Here is a 13794-nt window from a genome sequence, read left to right as displayed (position 1 = left end):
TACCTGCCTGAAAACTGTTCAAAGGGGGACGAAAAAATATAGACAAGAGGCAGTAACTATAGCAGAATAACTCTGAAACTTAATTCGGTTTGTTACTCTGCTATTTTTCTTTTTTGGAGTTTTCGTAGAAAAAACTTTTGAAACTAGTTTTCTGAAGTGTTTTCTTGCAAAAAGGGATTCTTGAATACTGAAAATTTTAATTTTCAGTTCGTTCATTATCCTGTGGCACTCCCACTTTCTGTCTTTGTTATCCTCTATTTCCATTCATATTGTCTAAGCTCAACTCCACTCAAGCTCGGTTATTTTGACCTGTTTACATTTTAACAAAGGATACTTCATTTCAAGGCAAACCGTAGTCCTCCGGCTGCCAACTTGCAATCTTGCTACTTTTTGCGATTCTGTAGTTAGTTCAATAGACTCGACTCCCTACAGGTCAGTGTTAATATCGCCATTTCATTAAGTCTACTTCTCGTTTTACGTATTTCCTTTTGTCCTCTTTCTTATGCCTGTTGTTTTCTTTAAGTTCATGTCACGCTAAAAAAAATACAAAGGGAAGATATGCTCCAGTTTACTCCCGTGTTGGCTAATCCACACTTTTGTTAATCTTTATTATTTCTGAACACAAGCCATCTAGCCCCGAGTTACGTAGAAGCAGCTAGACAAAATGTAGGTAACTGTGTTTAAAGTGTCTCTTTGGAAAAAGAGAGTCTAAATAATACGTCAGGGAAATAGCAAGAATGAATCACTAGGCTGACGTGGGAAGCGATCCAGCATAATGCCATAAGGCAGAATAAAAATCAAAACTCAGATAAGTAAAAGGGTACAGATAGGATACTGGCAAAGTGACCTTAGGGGAGGTTAGCAAAATTCAGTCCGGCTTCCCTTATTTAGTCACAAAATATCAATCAGTTAAAAGAAGCCTTATCCCCAGCACCTTTGAACGCCAGAATCCTTAACCTTAGGTCCTTATGACATGCAGCTGAAATTAAAATTCGGGAGATTGGAAAGATCCCATTCAGGCTCCTGTTAATTTAAAAGAGATCGGAGGAGAATTCTTATCCGGTCTCAACTTAAAATTTAAAATAAATACTCAAAGGAGATCGGAGGAGAGTTCTTATCCGGTCTCAACTCAAAATTTTAATGAATATTAAATAGAGATCGGAAGAGAGTTCTTATCCGGTCTCAACTCAGGAGGATTCTTATCTGGTCTCAACTCAAAATTTTAATGAATATTAAATAGAGATCGGAGGAGGATTCTTATCCGGTCTCAACTCAAAATTTTAATAAATATTAAATAGAGATCGGAGGAGAATTCTTATCCGGTCTCAACTCAAAATTTTAATAAATATTGAATAGAGATCGGAGCAGAGTTCTTATCCGGCCTCAACTCAAAATTTTAAATAGAAATCGGAGGAGAGTTCTTATCCGGTCTCAACTCAGAATTTTAATAAATATTAAAGAGTTCGGAGAAGAGTTCTTATCCGATTCTTAAATTAAAATTTTAATAAAATATTCCTTTCTAAATAAAATTAACATACAACAGTAACTCACTAAGGTTGTCTCATTTACTTATGTATCTGGGTGATCCAAATTTAGTGAAAAATTAAAATTTCCTTTTGACAAAAGGATTAACATCTCCATTAAATCCCTCCTAACTAATGCAAAATTAAATCTACTTACCCTTATAAAGGGACGAGGTGGGGTGCCTAACACCTTCACCACCCGTTTACGGACCCCGAACCTAGAATCTCTGCCTAGAAGTGGTTTCATCTCAATTTATTTTCACAAATGGTTTTCTTTAGTTTCCCTCAAAACTAAGGTGGCGACTCCTCACTCTTTCCCACTTCGGTGAGGGTTCGTTCAGGCGACCGCAAAATCCCCTTGCGACATTTGCCATTCAAGATTGTGAATTAACAAATTAATTCATTTAAACCCTAGTTTAAAAGAGAAGTTAGAGCACTAAGCTCTTTGATGCACTATGGATGTAATTGGCATCTTTAGGAAGCACCTAGGACCCCAAGTGTTGTCCCTCTAGCTTGTCCATACCAAGATCACCAATGGGCAGCCCCCAATTTGCTTCTCAAGCCTTTGTCAACCAATTATAAATTGGGTTTTTGCCTTTAGAGAGGTAGTATGTATGTATAGGACACTAGAAACAATTTCTAGTAATTTTAATTCAAAGGATTTTGGGCAATTCTCTTTGATTGATGAGACAAGATGAAGAGGAGAGGGAGAGAGGTGTGCCGCCACACTTGAGAGAAAATAAGAGTGTTATGTTTTTTTCTTTTCTTTTTCCTTTTATATAATTAGGTCATTAAGTCACTTAAACCCTATGCCACATGTCACTACTTCATTGCATCTTATTTTTAAATGACTCAATCACATTAAGCCAAGTGTCAAAGTTAGACTTAATCTTGACTTTGATCATCTTACATGATAGGAAGACAAATGACAAGCTTATATGATACCATGTGTCACCATCTCATGGTGCCACATGTCACAATGTGAAATGACCAAATTACCCTTATGTTGTAATTTTGAGTTCTCAACCCAAAATCATTATTTTTCCTCTTCAAATCAATTTATATCAAATATAAATTAATTAATTAATCTCTATTAATTAATTTCTCACAATTAAATTCATATTTAGACACTTTAAATATAAATTTAACTTATGCTATACATCCAATAACCCAGATTTGGTTTCAAGTCATGCTAAGGACTTTGTAATGTTATTACAAACCAAACCTATTTAATTAATCAATTAAACTAATTAATTAATTAATTAAATCACATTTTACTTGGTAATTATTTTGTGTATGTGTGTGACTCACTAGGCTCATCATTAATTGGCAATGAGATATGATATTAACTCTTAATATCATCAGAACTCTTTTTTACTATAAATGATTTCTCTAAATCATTTTAGGCATCTCATAGACCATGGTTAACACCTAGCATAGCGTGCCATGGTCACTTAATCAGTAATAAGGAATACCTTAAATGAACCTTTAATCATATGTTACCATTCATTAGAATCTCTCTGTTACAAAATCCCAATTTGAGCTAGAGTCATGGTTTATGTCAAACCCCATTTGCTATGAATATTATGTTCTCTTTTAATTCCAATTCTTGATTAATTAGATTTTCTTGTCAGAAACTCTTTTCTAACTAAATCTGTCTGTCCTGACTAAAAACTTGAAACATCAAGAGCAATTAAATAAACATAGGATTTTATCCCTATTTACTTAAGGTAACAGATTCCATCTTGATTAACACCTATCTCCATATATAACTAGTAGGAGCCAACACATGCCCATATACCCATACACAGTATAAGTATGAAAACAGTATCAAACTCAAACCACCTATATACAAGATAACTGTATTATCTCAGGTCTAAAGATTATATGCATTGATATGATATATGACAATGCATTGACAAGAGTAAACTCTATGTGCTTGTCATATGCGTCACTGGTTCGGCCTACTTATCATGTATAAGTGCCTATCATATTTGTTATATGGCACAAGACTCACCATTCCATCTTATTTATATCTCATATAAATACCTTGGGAACAAACATGATTACAATATTTCTAGATAAGTTATGTCCTGTATGAAGCATCCTCGATTGTGAACCAATTTATGATACTTTGTGCTAGAAACACTGTCACTCATATTCTTAACAACTTAAGAATAGAATTTCTAATAAAATATCAATGGACCTTTTCTATTACACATAAATACATTATGTAAACAGAAAAGTGAAATTGCCTTTTATTAATAAAATATATATAAGATACATACTAAATGATATACTCTATGGCATACTACTAACAATCTCCCACTGGCACTAGAGCCATTCATTACAATATCTTAGAACCATCTTCTCAAGATGTCGGTCTAACTAAGCTTATGACATAGGCTTAGTGAATGGATCAGCTGGATTTTCAGCTGATGCTATTTTCTGCATGGCTACATCGCCTTGCCTAACTATCTCTCTGTTAATGTGGTAGCGCCTTTCTATATGTTTGGATTTCTGGTGAGATCAGGGTTCCTTATCCAAACAGTCTCTTTTACAGCATCTGATGCGGCAATATACTCAGCCTCTGTAGTGAAATCAGCAGTCGTACTTTGTTTGGAACTCTTCCAACTGACTGCACCTCCATTACAAATAAACACAAACCCAGAGGTAAACTTTTTATCATTGATATCTGATTGGAAATTAGAATCAGTATAACCATCCAATTGCAAGTCACCACTTCCATAAATCAAGAATAAATCCTTAGTTCTTCTCAAGTACTTAAAGGTATTCTTGACAGTAATCCAGTGTTTCAAACCTGGATTGGATTGAAACCTGCTAGTCAAACTAACAGCATGTGTGATATTCAGCCTATTACACATCATTGCATACATTAAACTTCCAATAGCCAAAGCATATGGAATCCTGGCCATTTTATCTCTTTCTTCAGGTGTCTTTTGAGACATCTCTTTAAAAAGGTAGATACCATGTCTTACTGGTAACAATCCTCTCTTGGAATCAAGCATGTTAAACCTCTTTAACACCTTTTCCAAGTATAGACTTTGGGATAAACCATTAATTCTTTTCGCTCTATCTCTATAGATGCGAATTCCAAGAATATAGGTTGCCTCCCCTAAGTCTTTCATGGAGAATGTATTTGACAACCATACCTTGATAGTTGTCAACATACCCATGTCATTACCTATCAACAGAATGTCATCCACATATAAACAAAGAAAGTGATAGCACTATCACTAACCTTCTTATATACACATGGTTCATCCACATTTTTTATAAAACCAAACTTCATCAAAACGAATGTTCCAATTCCTCGAAGCTTGTTTTAACCCATAAATGGATCGCTTTAGCTTGCATACCTTGGAACCATATTGGGATTCAAAACCCCTAGGTTATTCCATGAAAATGTTTTCATCAATGTATCCATTGAGAAAAGCTGTTTTGGCATCCATTGGCCAAATCTCATAATCATAGTATGTAACTATTGCTAATAGAATCCTAATTGATTTAAGCATGGCAACAGGCGAGAAAGTCTCCTCATAGTCGATTACTTGCCTTTGGCAAAATCCTTTCGCTACTAGCCTTGCTTTATAGGTCTCTCCCTTTCCATCAAAATCAATTTTCTTCTTAAAAATTCATTTATTCCCTATAGGTACAATACCTTTAGGTGGGTCAACAAGATTCCAAACTTGGTTCTTATACATGGAATCAATTTCGGATTTTATAACTTCAATCCATTTTGAAGAGTTTATATCTGATATAGCTTCTTCATAGGTAAGTGGATCATCTCCATGATCTACTTCTTCATGAGTAAACAACTCTTGTTCATCTTCATGAAGGAAACCATATCTCACTGGTGGGTGAGATATCTTGGTTGATTTGCGAGGAATTACTGTAGATGTTTCATCAATAGGTGTAGGTTGACTAAATGGATCTATATCCATTTGATCTGTTGGTTGGTCAGAATTCTCCAATTCTAACTCTATTTGCCTTCCCTTGCCACCTTCTTGAATAAATTGTTGTTCAAGAAATATGACATCTTTGCTTACCACAACCTTTTGTGATGTAGGCAAATAAAAATAATATCCAAAACTTTCTTTTGGATATCTAACAAATCGACCTTTTTCTGATCTAGTTTCCAATTTATTAGTGTTCAGCTTTTTAATGTAAGCTGAACAACCCCAAATCTTAACATGCTTAAGACTCGATTTTTTTCCATTCCATATCTCATAAGGTATGGAAGAAACTGATTTTGATGGAATCCTATTCAGAATATGCAAAGCTGATTCTAATGCAAATCCCCAAAAGGAGATTGGCATATCAGTGTAGCTCATCATACTGTGTACCATATCTAATAGGGTACAATTCTCGTTTCAGATACACCATTCAGTTGTGGCATTCCTGGAGGAGTCAGTTGGGAGACAATTCCATGCTCTTTCAAGTATTTATCAAATTCAGTACTTAAGTATTCACCTCCACGATCAGATCGAAGAGTTTTAATATGTTTTCCTATTTGATTTTCTACTTCACATTTAAATTCTTTAAACTTTTCAAAGGATTCATATTTGTATTTCATCAAATACAAATACCCAAACCTTGATTTATCATCAGTAAAGGTAATAAAGTAATGAAAATTGCCTCTAGGCATTTCCTTAAATGGACCACATACATCACTATGTATCAATTCCAAAATATTTTCAGCTCTTAACCCTTGTCCAATAAAAGGTGATCTAGTCATTTTGCCTTGAAGGCAGGATTCACAAGTTGGAGTAGGTTCAAAACCCAATGAGGATAAAATCCCTATTTTCTCCAGTTTTGCAATCCTATCTTCTGCAACATAACCTCATCTTAAGTGCCAAATATATTTTGAACTTGAGTTGATTTTCACCATGGCATTACATTCATTTAGATTGCTATACTCTGGGCAGTTCCTCTTCCAGTGCCCATCCTTCTGGCCGTGGAAACACTTTCCCTTGCCTTTATCAGCTTCGGTCTTGCCCTTCTGTTTGGCTATCTTCTTGGAAGGTCCTAGAACTTGAGATTTCTTTTTCTTATTGCCCTTCTTCTTGTTGGACTTTTCAGCAAAAGAAGATACAATCAAAGCTACCTCTTTTCCTTTATTGCCTGACATATTCTTTTGGGCAATAACCAGCGTGTTAAGTAAACCAACCAAGGTGTATTTCTGCTTAGTCATATGAAAATTTGTCACAAAATTCCCAAATGACTCAGGTAGGGACTGAAGGATCAAATCCGTCTGCAGTTGGAAATCCATATTAAAGTCAAGATGTTCCAACTACTCTATAAGTCGAATCATCTTGTGGACATGATCCCCAACATTCTGTCCCTCAGACATCCTCATTCGAAATAGCTGCCTAGATATCTCATACCTAGCATTCCTACTATGCTCACCATACAACTCTTGTAGGTGTAGGAGGATCTCACTAGCACTTTGCATATTTTCATGCTGCTTCTGTAACTCATTACTCATAGAAGTAAGCATGTAACACTTGACTCTCATATCATGCTCCTTCCACTCGTCCAAAGTGTCATGTTCCTCTTGAGTGGCCTCTGGAGGTAAGGGACCAGGAACAATTGAGTGTAGAACATATCCAACACATTCTAGATTCAGGAAAAGTTTTAAATTTCTTAGCCAATCAGAAAGATTAGGTCCCGTCAACCTATTCTGATCAAGTATGCTCGCAAAGATATTGGATGGTGGTGGTTGTTGTTTACTCATTATTATCAGAAGAATAACTGTAGAAAATAACTAGATTAATTAGTAAATGTATCAAGTAATTAACCAAAATGATTATGGTCTTTTAATCAAATTGGTCCTCCTACTAACTTGGCGAATCCTCCACTTTCAAAGTAGGAAACGGAAATTCTAGTTGGATGAATTTCTAGTGGGTGATTGAATTCTTATAGTCTTATTGATCATCCTCAGGCACACCCATTATTGGAATTACAATAAACTATAAGTGAGCAACTCATTGCCCATCACATCTCATATGAGGTTCAATCCTTTATCTAGCCCCTAATGCTTAAAATCTCAGGCATATCCATTATTGATTTATCTTGCATTAGTTAAGTTGAACCCATTAAGCCAGTAAACATGCAAATAATTTTCGTGTCCTCAGGTACATCCATTATTGGGCATCAACTTATTTACATATTTAAAACATCTCATGCTTAACAATTATTCTTAAGAAAATCTCTTAAATTAAATGCATCAAATGCAAGTATTTAAAATTTCTTAAAATAATTGCCTCAATGGAGAGCCCATGATATAATTACTTTAATTATACCATTTTCAGCTTAATTATTTGTTTGGAAGATTTAGTAGTCAGCTTGATTACATATTTACAACATCTCATGCTTAAAAATTATTCTTAAGAAAATTTCTTAAATTAAATGCATCAAATGCAAGTATTTAAAATTTCTTAAAATAATTGCCTCAATGGAGAGCCCATAATATAATTACTTTAATTATACCATTTTCAACTTAATTATTTGTTTGGAAGATTTAGTGATCGGCTTAATTACTATTATGGTCTCACTTTGCACATTATCCAATTAGCATGCATATATCATATACTTGCACACATTCCCATACATCTCATGTATACATGGATAAATAATAAATATGGTATGATCATGGACTTTCTAAGAGATTCAATTCTGAGTCACCAAGAATTGAATCAGGGCATTCCTAGGTGCATTTCATTTATTCATTTTACAAGAGTTGCTGAAAGAGTACATAATCAACACTTGATCTTGAATTCCTCCCACTGGTCCCACCAATGCTCTTGACCCCCTTGATCTTCTTGCAATCCAATTATATTGTAATCCTTGGTATACCAAGGCGAATTTATAAGAATATGGACTTTAAAGTCCTTAAATAAATGAAATTACAACCCAAATTATTACAACACTTATAATACATGACACCAAAAATAAAATTAATTATTTTACAACCCAAAGAAAAATAAAAGAAATAAATCCAATCACATTGATCTTTTATTGTCCATGATCATCCATCATGCATATTACCATTTAACAATTAAATAAAACATACATACTAAAATTAAATTGAATATCTCATATTCAACTAAAAAATTTAGATTTGAATCTCATTCAAACAAATTTAAAAATTCAGATTTAAATCTCATTCAAACAATTGAATTAAAATTTAATTGTGTGATTAAAATTCTTAATTAAACAATTTAATTAAGTATGGGCCTAATTATGGGCCTTAAAAAACCAAGCCCATACATCAAAACCCAAAACCATGCGCATGGTTGGTGTACAAAACCATGCGCATGGTTGGTGTACACAACCATGCAAGCCGCCACACATGATGACCTCAACATGCATGCCGCCACCATTGGTTAATCCATACAGCTTTAGATCAATTCAATCACACAATTAAATCTCAATAATCAATCTAAATGGCAAATATAGTGGCTTTGATATCAATTGAAGGAGTGGAAGCATGGTGATTAGTTCATTAGAGCATTGAATTTCAAAATTTTTCTTCTAGGGTTACATGCATCATGCCACATCTCTTATGTGCCTAATTAATTTCAATGCTCAATTGCATATTAAAATATTTTTAATATGTATTAAGATCTATGTTTGCCATTCAAGATTGTGAATTAACAAATTAATTCATTTAAATCCTAGTTTAAAAGAGAAGTTAGAGCACTAACCTCTTTGATGCACTATGGATGTAATTGGCACCTTTAGGAAGCACCTAGGACCCCAAGTGTTGTCCCTCTAGCTTGTCTACACCAAGATCACCAATGAGCAGCCCCTAATTTGCTTCTCAAGCCTTTGCCAACCAATTATAAATTGAGTTTTGGCCTTTAGAGAGGTAGTATGTATGTATAGGACACTAGAAACAATTTCTAGTAATTTTAATTGAAAGGATTTTGGGCAATTCTCTTTGAATTGATAAGACAAGATGAAGAGGAGAGGGAGAGAGGTGTGCCACCACACTTGAGAGAAAATAAGAGTGTTATGTTTCTTATTTTCTTTTCCCTTTTATATAATTAGGTCATTAAGTCACTTAAACCCTATGCCACATGTCACCACCTCATTGCATCTTATTTTTAATTAACTCAATCACATTAATCCAAGTGTCAAAGCTAGATTTAATCTTGACTTTGATCATCTTACATAATAGGAAGACAAATGGCAAGCTTATATGATGTCATGTGTCACCATCTCATTGCAGGAGCGGAAGCATGAAAAACATAAGTTTAGATAATTGAATTCAAAAATTTTTAATCTAGGGTCACATGCATCATGCAAGATTCATTTTTATCTATTTGATTTCAATGATAAACAGTATATTAAAACTCTTTTAATATATTTTTGGATATATATGTGCCATTTAAGATTTTAGAATTAACAGATTAATTTATTAGAACCCTAGATTATATCAAGAACAAGTGCACTAACTTTTTTGATGCACTGCAGTATATTTGGCACCTTTGGGATGCGCCTAGGACACCAGATGTTATCCCTCTAGCTTGTTCACACCAAGATCACCAATGGCAGCCCCTTGAACAGCTTCTAAAGCTTTTCCAATCAATTAGAAAATCAGGTTTTGTCTTTTGAGAGATTACAGATGTAAATAGAACACTAGAAATAATTTTTAGTATTTTTAATTCAAGAGATTATTGGCAAATCTCCTTGAATTGATGAGAGATGAAGAAGATGAGAAAAAGAACACTCCAAGGTTGGCGGCACCAAGAGTATATAGCAGCTTGTATTTTTTATTCTTTCATCCTTACACTTATATAGCTAGGTCACCACTTAAAACCCTTGCCACATGTCACCTTCTGATTGGCTCTAGGTTTAATTGACCCAATCACATTGTGCCAAGTGTCAAACCTATATTTAATCTTGACTTTAATCATCTTACATGATTAAAAGACAATTGGCAAGCTTATGTGTAGTGCCATGTGTCACCATCTCATGGTGCTACATGTCACCCTATGAAATGACCAAACTACCCCTGTGTCTTAATTTTGAGTTTTCAACTCAAAATAATTATTTCTCTTCTTCTAATCAATTTATATCAAATATAAATTAATTAATTAATCTCTATTAATTAATTTCTCATTAATTAAATTCATATTTAAATAATTTAAATATAAATTTAACTTATACTATACATCCCATAACTAAGATTTGGTTTCAAGTCATGCTAGAGACTTTGCAATCTAATTGAAAATCAAACATATTTAATTAATCAATTAAACTCTTTAATTAATTAATTAAATCATATTTAATTTGATAATTACTTGTGTATGTGTGTGACTCACTAGGTTCATCACTAATTGGCAATGAGACATGATATCAACTCTTAATATCATCAGAACTCTTTCTTACCATAAACGATTTCTCTAAATCATTTTATGCAGTTCATAGACTATGGTTAACACCTAGTATAGCATGCTATAGCCACCCAATCAGTAATAAGGTTTACCTTAAATGAACCTATAATCATATGTTACCATGCACTAGAATCTCTCTGTTATAAAATCCCAATTCAAGTTGGAGTTATGGTTTATGTCAAATCCCATTTGCTATGAACATTATGTTCTCTTTTAATTCCATTTCTTGATTAAAAAGATTTTCTCATCAAAAACTCTTTTCTGATTAAATCTAGGGGTGACCATTCGGTTCGAACCGAATCGAACCGAACTGAATCGAATTAAATTATAAAAATTGAATCGTAAATTTTAGAAATCAGACCGAACCAAAATAGGTGAAAAACCAAATCGAACTGAACAGCTCTATTTCGGTTTGGTTCGGTTTAAATTGATCGGTTTGATTTTTTATTGATTTTTTAATTTAGACTTGATTTTTAAGTTATTTGGTCTAATTTTAACTTTGGTTTAAACTTAATAACCATTAATCAATGAAATTAAACAATTAATATATATAAAATTAAATATAATTCATACATTTTTCATAAAAATAAATTAATTCAAAAATCGATTCTGTTCGATTTAGTTTGATTTAATTATATAAATTACTATTCGGTCCGGTTCGGTTTAATCGATTTTTTTCTTTTCAAAATCGAACTGAACAGAAATAACTGAAATTTTTATAATGTAAAACCAAACAAAACCGATTGAACCGAATTGACTCTGTTTAGTTCGATTTTTCGATTTGAATCGAATTCTGCTCAGCCCTAATTAAATCTATCTATCCTAGCAAGGAACTTGAAACATCAAGAACAATTAAATGAGCATAGGATTTTATCCTTATTTACTTAGGGTAACAGATTCCATCTTGATCAATACCTACTGAAACATCAAGAACAATTAAATGAACATAGGATTTTATCCTTATTTACTTAGGGTAACAGATTCCATCTTGATCAATACCTACCTCCATATATAACTAGTAGGAGCCAACACATGCCCATATACCCATACATAGTACAAGTATGAAAGCAGTATCAAACTCAAATCACCTATATACAAGATAACTATGCTATCTCAGGTCTAAAGATTATATGCACTGATATGATTTATGACAATACATTGACAAAAGTAAACTCCATGAGCTTGTCATAAATATCACTGGTTCAGCGTAGTTATCATGTATGAGTGTCTATCATGTTTGTTATATGGCATGAGACTCACTATTCCATCTTATTTACATCTCATATAAATAACTTGGGAACAAATATGATTACATTTTTTCTGGATAAGTCATATCCTTATTGTGAAGTATTCTCGATTGTGAACCTATTTATGATACTTTGTACTAGAAATACTGTCACTCATATTCTTAACAACTTAAGAATAGAATTTCTAACAAAATATCAATGGACCTTTTCAATTACATATAAATATATTATGTAAACGGAAAAGTGAAAATGCCTTTTATTAATAAAAATATGTACAAGATACATACTAAATAATATGCTTTACGGCATACTACTAACACTCATGGTGTCACATGTCACCATGTGAAATGACCAAATTACCCTTATGTTGTAATTTTGAGTTCTCAATCCAAAATCATTATTTCTCCTCTTCAAATCAATTTATATCAAATATTAATTAATTAATTAATCTCTATTAATTAATTTCTCACAATTAAATTCATATTTAAATACCTTAAATATAAATTTAACTTATGCTATACATCCAATAACCCAGATTTGATTTCAAGTCATGCTAGGGACTTTGCAATCTTATTGCAAACCAAACTTATTTAATTAATTAATTAAACTCTTTAATTAATCAAGTAAATTACATTTTACTTGGTGATTATCTTGTGTATGTGTGTGACTCACTAGGCTCATCACTAATTGGCAATGAGATATGATATTAACTCTTAATATCATCAGAACTCTTTCTTACCATAAATGATTTCTCTAAATCATTTTAGGTATCTCATAGACTATAGTTAACACCTAGCATAGCGTGCCATGGCCACCCAATCAGTAACAAAGAATACCTTAAATAAACCTTTAATCATATGTTACCATGCACTAAAATCTCTCTGTTACAAAATCCCAATTCGAGCTGGAGTTATGGTTTATGTCAAACCCCATTTGCTATGAATATTATGTTCTCTTTTAATTCCAGTTCTTGATTAATTAGATTTTCTTGTCAGAAACTTTTTTCTGAGTAAATTTGTCTGTCCTGGCCAGGAACTTGAAACATCAAGAATAATTAAATGAATATAGGATTTTATTCCTATTTACTTAAGGTAACAGATTCCTTCTTGAACAATACCTATCTCCATATATAACTAGTAGGAGCCAACACATGCCCATATACCCATACACAGTACAAGTATGAAAGCAGTATCAAACTCAAACTACCTATATACAAGATAACTGTGTTATCTCAGGTCTAAAGATTATATGCACTGATATGATATATGACAATGCATTGACAAGAGTAAACTCTATGTGCTTGTCATATGCGTCACTGATTCGGCCTACTTATCATGTATAAGTGCCTATCATATTTGTTATATGGCATGAGACTCACCATTCCATCTTATTTATATCTCATATAAATACCTTGGGAACAAACATGATTACAATCTTTCTTCTAAGTCATGTCCTGTGTGAAGTATCCTCGATTGTGAACCAATTTATGATACTTTGTGCTAGAAATACTGTCACTCATATTCTTAACAACTTAAGAATAGAATTTCTAACAAAATATCAATGGACATTTTCTATTACACTTAAATACATTATGTAAAC

Source organism: Hevea brasiliensis, chromosome 13 (genome assembly GCF_030052815.1).
Source record: "Hevea brasiliensis isolate MT/VB/25A 57/8 chromosome 13, ASM3005281v1, whole genome shotgun sequence".
In the NCBI taxonomy this organism is placed as follows: Eukaryota; Viridiplantae; Streptophyta; class Magnoliopsida; order Malpighiales; family Euphorbiaceae; genus Hevea; species Hevea brasiliensis.
This window is presented reverse-complemented; position numbering follows the sequence as displayed.